The following is a 5,528-nucleotide window of genomic DNA, read 5'->3' as shown; positions in this document are numbered from 1 at the left end:
ATGTCACTGTCCCACTCTGCAAACAAAAATCAACATATATTTTACCTAAGAATATCTTTCTCTACATTTTAAAAGAAAAACAGGCGACAGTAATAATCAAATGTACTCCCATTTGCTTAAAAATGTATGCTAACTTATGATATCGCAAACAAACCCTTAACAACATACGACCTGGCTCATCATCAGCAGTGTCAGACTCTTCATTTAGGGCAGAGTTGAGGTGTTTTTTCAGAAGAGGTGTCTGTCTCAGGCTCCTGGCCTCTCGGATGATCTTGTCTTTAAAGCAGGTGGTCCACTTTTCCAGGAACCTGGATGAAATCTCTCATCCAAACATCAGCAAGAAATCCTGCAAAATCTAATGTAAAGCGGAGGGAACTACCATTACAATCATATCAATTGAATAAAATTTATTTTAAGAAATATTATTCAAATCGTATTTGTTTCCTACCAGTCCTTTAGTGTCCAAGAAACGAGGGAACATTTGGAGAATGTCTGCTGACTGCTGTGGATCATGGATCATCTGTTGGCGACAGAGGAATGTTTCTCTCATCTTCTGGAAGACTAAGTCTATGTCCTTGACGATGTGGGACCTCCTTTACGCATCACTTTGTTGTGAGAAGTTGATGCAGTTTTAGACTGACGTTGAACTGTCTTCACCCTCCACTCAAGGAAACCTGTGTTGCTCTGGATGTCATAGAAATGTTCCTGAAATAATAATATCTGTGGTTAGAGTTCTGACATTTTAAAGTTTCAAAGGAAAGCAAATGGTAAAATTCTGAAAAAGATCAGGATTTCACACTGTATTTACAATGCAAACTCACATATCCCTTTTTTGAGTATGGATCCTTCAAAGATGGGAAGAGTGACACAATTCCAAGAGCATGAAACTCCTTGGTTGTTTTGGCTACTGCTCTCCTAAAATACATAAATATTGTTTGTGAAAAGATTCTTTCTTTCACTGAAAAAAAGAACATTTAGGTACCAGCATCACGCTTCTTACCCTTCCTTTTCACGCATGTGAGCCACAATGATGTTCACCATTAATGGGCGAGTTGAATCTTTCAAACTCCCCGTGTCTTCATACTCCTTAATCGCGGTCATCCCTGCTGGCTTTGAGCTCGGAATCTGCTCCACCACCTAATTGGAATAGATTTTTAAAAAGATCATAAGAATTAGCGACCAAAAGTACTGATCATTTCTTCAGGAAACATCAATCTGTCACAAAAAAATACCATTTAGGATGAGGCTTTCAAGATCTGTAGCCCCTGAGTTTAATCTGCATCCTAAGTTACGCTAACCAACTAGCAAACTGTCAAGTATGTAAATCACTACACTTACACTTCTTGCACGGGTGCTGTCCATATCAGGGTGAGCAAGTTGATATCCAGCATCACTTGTGTCGCTTCTTGGGCTGCTTAAGCTTGTGATGGACAGTGTATCTGTTAGACTGGAGGAGGAGGATCCTTCACCTGGCTGCAGATCTGCCAAATCTGAGGATAAAAACCCCATCAGTGTATAAGGCATAAACCTGATCACCAAAATCAACATTACTACTTGCTATCAACAGAGAATAGTTACTTAGTATTTCATTCTGTACGTGATAACATTCCCTACCACATGGTTTGAGTGTTATATACTCGGCCAGGTCTGCACTGTCAGTGTTGTCCTTGAAAAGGTCTGGTGGTTGGAGGTCTGAAAAGCAGACATTTGGTTGTGCTTTTTTTAAATATCCAATTATTTTGATTAAAAAAATTAAACACTGACACATTTCTTTCAAAGGGAACATTTTTCTCAAGAATATCATCACTTCATAATGATAAAACAGAAACTGACACCACTTTACCATCATCAGTGCAGATGACGAAGCAGACATCTTTAACAGTCGCAAGCTCCAGAGAGACGTCCTCATCCACCTCTATTCCCTGGTCATCTGTGGTTTTCAGCATTGTCTCTTCTGGTATGAGAAATTTCTGATGAACTGAGGCATGACAAGCAACACTCCATTAACACATTGTCATTAAAGCCCCATGAATTACTCAATTCAAAATGAACCTAACTTACCCAAACCGATGAAATCGGAGAAGCTGATTTCATCCAGTTTAACACATTTCCTTGTCCCTTTGTATTTCACCTTTATCAACATCTTGAGCACTTAAGGGAAAAAGGAGTTTTGATATAGACATTAATAGCAAAGAAAGGATTGTAACTGTAACAGTCTGTCTGTGTTGGGGCTGTTACGGTATATAATGCATTATTTTAATCATTTTTTAAGTAAAGGAGGCCCAGTGTGGTGTAGGCAAAAATTATATTTTGAGAGGGCCAATAAAAAATTGGGTGGGCTATCTTTTCCCATTTAAAAACATTTGCCAGTAGAAAAAAAGATACTGGCAGACTGAAGAACAGCAACATTTTGTGTAAAAAATCTGCTTTTGCTCAGCATAGCCAATTTCCAGAGCTAGTAATCCAATGTCTGCACACAACAGCACTCTAAACCATGAACTCTTATCACTGGTGTTCTCCATTAGCTTAGTCTGCATTTAATCACATTATTTAGCACGACTAGCCGACCGTGTTTTCACCATTTGATTCACAATTACAGTACGTCACGGTCGCGTTGCTTGTCAAAGCTTTTCGTGGTAAATGTGAAGCGTTAATGTTACCTGTCAGGTTCCTCTCGTGAAGGCCCCGGTGTCCTGTCACGCAGCCTTCGAGCCGCGGCGTGTCCAGTCCGATGTTGTGACAGAAGTTCGTCTAAAAACGACACGCGCAGGAAATAAAAAACAAACAACCAAACGTGAAGCGAGCAAAACTACTTTTTAACGACACCAGACGGAATGACAAGAGCCAGTGTTCATTTAATACATGAAATATGAGCACGACTGGAAGAAGCTCGCTTACGCAGTTGCCTCACTGATGACGTTCTGCTAGAGTTGGAAAATTGAAGTTCTTCCTTCCAAGTCACTTAGTCCTGGCCAGTATTCAGTTTGATATTACATAAATCGAAACATATCAACATTAAGAACGGTTTAAGAGGTACAACTGCTCACGTACCTGTCTCTGTATAAGTAGCAGCGAGAGAAACGTTGAATGAACTCTGGGGTGGAGGTGATTCACTGCCCTGAACACCCAGTGAATATACGACTTTTCCCACACTGCTTAAGAGTATCAGTTAACACGAGCTGGAGTCTCAATGTGGGAATAAACTCCAAAATTTTTACTCCTTCACTGCTTTGTGTCAAACTCCAGATTTTTTCACTCAGAAATTTGCTGTGCATGCAGCCCCCTTGAAACATTACTATTTATGTCTTTAATGCACCAAAACCTTTATTTTGCTGGGGTTTTGAGTGGTTCTGGGTCATGAATCAAAATTTAAATTGGACAAAAATGTCATGCAGGGTCACTGGGGCCGCACGTTTCATGTTCTTGTAGGAATTTTTCAACAAGTCATCATTAATCAATCAGAAGGACCCACAGAGTATATGTATTGCGCTGTTCAAAATCTGGAGAGGACACCTTCCAGTTGGTTGAAAAGAATTTATTCAGATTAACAGGAAAGAATACAAAGCTCTGGAGATCGTCTTCCCCTATGCTGGAGTCAGCATACTCAGATGCGTCGTCCCTGGCGTTGGGGCAAGAAGTCCAACGATCTAACTACCTTCTCCAGTTTTTATGTGTTACAGGGGAGGTGCTTATGTGATCGCTTCTGCGTGCAAGTGTGTATTTTTGATCTTCATGTCTGTTGCAGGATCTTCTGTCTGACCCCATGCCAGTCCCTTCTGGTCCATCGTGGCCTTGTTGCAGCTGTGAAGATTAAAACCTCTTTCCGATTTACGGCCATGCTCTTATCTTTCACGGCCTCATCCCACCATGGAAATTCTTGTGGACTCTGTTCTGACTTAATTAGCTTGAGGGAGTGATGCTAGCATGAGCTACACTCCCGCTATTCCCTGTTGTGACCTTTTCACCTGTCCACTCTAAACAGTCTGGTCTGTGCTTCACTGCTGATAGTAAGTGTTTTTCTGTTGTCTTATATCTTGGAATGTCGATCTGTGTTGTCTCCAGTATTTATAAGTTCCTTCCTAGAGTCACAATGGCACCAACTAATCCTGGTGCTTTGGAGATTTGTGGGACCCCTCTGTAAAACACCTTTTACTACTACCAGATGTTCACGAGGTCAAATAAGGTGACTTGCAGCTAAGTCATCGATTCTGCCTGGGATGCATAAGCAGGAGATCCCGGTACCGCTACTAACACTAAAGAAGTACATTGATGAACTAAATACAGTGTTGGAACCTTTTCTACCTCTTTGGGAACTGCCACAGAAACATCTTTATTACAACTGCCTTGTGTGTCCTACACTCTATTTTAAGTGAATGTATGTATAAATTTAACTACAGTTTAAGCAAATATATATAAATTTGTCTACATTCTCAACAGATTAAAAGTGTAGAGTGTGTGACATGTGGTGTGTTTGTCAGGAGCTTTCAAGACCAAAGTTGTTGACACACAAAAGAAAGAAATATGTCAAAGTTTGTTCATTTTTATGAGATAAACTGAAAATTGGTTGCAGAGTGACGACAAAAATGGAGAAATCCTCCTCTTCATGACTCAGTCAAAACCACTGACACACACACACACACACACACACACAAATAGTTTGTGTGTGTGAGAATATAAAAAAAATCTACTGTGCGTCAATGAAGATAAATTGTTGAATATCAATCCTCTACTCATGCTCATGGGAGTGTAGTTGTTGTGGCCGAGTGGTTAAGGCGATGGACTAGAAATCCATTGGGGTCTCCCCGCGCAGGTTCGAGTCCTGCCAACAACGTTAAACTGCTGTTCCAGAGGAAACAACATCTGCTCTTACTGTAGGTCCATGTGTTAAAGGTTTTCTTTCAAGGGCTGTAGCAGCTGATGATGAGGGAGAGAGAGAGGATTGGTAGCATGTTGTCTTGTCTCAACCATTCTGGTGTTGACCAAAATCTTTGTCGATACTCCAGTGGTGGTGAAGGTGATGGAAATGTTCCAAGTGGGACGGTTCCATGTTCAACCAGTTTCATCTGGAACTGAGGTGGAGCTTAGGGTTAAGTAGGAATTGGTTTGGTTTAGTCCCTGGGAATGTCAGTTGGTGTGTGTGTGTGTGTGTGTGTGTGTGTGTGTGTGTGTGTGTGTGTGTGTGTGTGTGTGTGTGTGTTTACATGCAGACTTTCCCTTGTGACAGCTGATTTGGTTTGGAATCCATCTTAGTCAGGACATTTTGAGAAATTCTATCATGTCGTTGTAGTTATTTTGATTTACAACACTGGAAAAAAAATCATCTCCCCTCCAAAAACCCTCCTCTTCAACTTTGTACCCAAGTTGTCTCCTCATCAGGCACCACAGGATCCAGTAGGTTCAGTTAAAACAAGTCATTAGAGATTTAAAAAACATTTTGTCCATTTGACATCAGGACTGATCCCAGATCATCTCAATGAGCTCATTCCTGCACCAGAGTACCGCCCAAGTTCATCAAGGACAGTAAACAC

The 5,528-nt window shown here is 40.8% G+C and overlaps 1 long non-coding RNA gene and 1 other non-coding gene across 2 annotated transcripts; one reads left to right on the top strand and one right to left on the bottom strand.

The window, feature by feature from the left end:
• Positions 1-1,623: 1,623 nt before the first annotated feature.
• Positions 1,624-2,911, bottom strand: LOC147264668 (uncharacterized). The gene is made up of 4 exons (XR_015112512.1): positions 2,661-2,911; positions 2,062-2,151; positions 1,844-1,978; positions 1,624-1,692 (listed from the first exon to the last, which is right to left on the bottom strand). It is a non-coding gene; the product is annotated as an uncharacterized LOC147264668 (long non-coding RNA).
• A 1,838-nt stretch (positions 2,912-4,749) lies between these two features.
• trnas-aga (transfer RNA serine (anticodon AGA)) lies at positions 4,750-4,831 on the top strand. The gene has a single exon. It is a non-coding gene; the product is annotated as a tRNA-Ser (tRNA).
• Positions 4,832-5,528: the final 697 nt, after the last annotated feature.

This window comes from Aulostomus chinensis, chromosome 4 (assembly GCF_037954235.1).
Source record: "Aulostomus chinensis isolate RoL2024-O1b breed Wild chromosome 4, RoL_Achi_v1.0, whole genome shotgun sequence".
In the NCBI taxonomy this organism is placed as follows: Eukaryota; Metazoa; Chordata; class Actinopteri; order Syngnathiformes; family Aulostomidae; genus Aulostomus; species Aulostomus chinensis.
The sequence above is the reverse complement of the archived record's forward strand: the minus strand, read 5'-3'. Positions and strand labels throughout refer to the sequence as shown.